Source organism: Tenrec ecaudatus, chromosome 17 (genome assembly GCF_050624435.1).
Source record: "Tenrec ecaudatus isolate mTenEca1 chromosome 17, mTenEca1.hap1, whole genome shotgun sequence".
In the NCBI taxonomy this organism is placed as follows: domain Eukaryota; kingdom Metazoa; phylum Chordata; class Mammalia; order Afrosoricida; family Tenrecidae; genus Tenrec; species Tenrec ecaudatus.
In genome coordinates this window covers 68,009,233-68,010,629 of record NC_134546.1, presented here as the reverse complement: position 1 = coordinate 68,010,629, position 1,397 = coordinate 68,009,233, and positions in this window count along the sequence as shown.

Sequence of the window (1,397 nt, the reverse complement as noted above, 5' to 3'; positions counted from 1 at the left end):
AGTGCAAATAAGAAGAAATATTTTTTGAATCTGTAGTGACAATGATTGTATGCCTCTTTTTTGGCCAATAAACCCCTTTATTAATATAGTTTTTATTTGTCTTCCCTCTGTCAACCCTGAGCCAAAAACTTTCCCCAGGCTGGCTGGGGTGGTGCAGGGAAAGGAACGTATTTGGCAGACAGATGTGGGACAGAGAACTGTTGGGGGGGTGGATATGGCTCCTTCACATAGCAAAGAGGATGAGGAAGGCCACCATCAGGCAGAAAAGCCCCATGGCTTCTGAGAAGGCAAATCCCAGGATGGTGCAGGAGAAGAGCTGCTGCTTCAGGGAAGTGTTCCTGGCATAAACAAGGATGAGGCTCCCAAAACCAGTCCCAGTGCCGGCTCCAGAGGCTGCCACCCCAACTGTGGCAGCCCCAGCCCCAATGAACTTGGCGGCTGTGCCAATGTCCCGTGAGATGGTGCTGGTTTAGAAAATGCGTCTAGAGTCCAGGGAAGACAGAGAACATGGGGCTGTCAAGCTGCTGAAGTGCTCATCTGTCAGTGTCTCTGGCTGTTTCTGCATCAACACAGACAATGACCCGGTCAACAACAGGAAGGTGCTCCTGACCAGGGAAAGGGTGGAGACAAATTTGTGTAGGCATACATTTTTAGGAGATGAGGATCAGTGTCAGGGGAGCTGCTCCTAGTGCAGAGAAGACAGACAGTTGTATGCCTCTTCTTGATATGATTGATTATTGAATTGTATCATATGTGCATGAAATTCTAATAAAACGGATTTGCTTTTTAAAAAAACACACAAGATCATCTGTTACTTACACAGACATTCAGTGTAGGGCTTTGGCTAACAGGCTCATGGCCCAGTGTCTGACTTTGTTAATAAAATTCTATTAATACACAGCTATGCCTTCTCGACTGTCTGATGTTTTCACACTCAATCAAGAGGGTGGAGTAATTGTCTCCAAGACTATATGACCAATGGAATCATAAATTATGGTTTTCAGGACATTTTGTAAAACTAAATTAGCTGACCCTTTACCTAGGGGAAGAGTCTGGAAGAAAAAGAGCAAGGCTTCCTGAGACACTTAATTCTAAACTATAATGATTGTCTGACAGAATATAATATTTTAAAATTTTCATCTGGATGGATAGGATAGAACTAGGTACCCTGGTTGCACAGTGGTGACTTGCCCAGCTGTTAAAATAAAAGTCTACCACTCAGACCCACCAACTACTCTGTGGGAGAAATTTGTGGTAGAATAATCTCATAAGGAAATACAGGCTTGGAAATATTATAGGAGCAGTTCTAGTTTGTCCTACAGGATTACTATGAGTTGGAACTGATCAGTGTCAACAGAATTTTAGTCAGGGTGAAAAGCAACTTTTTAAAATATATT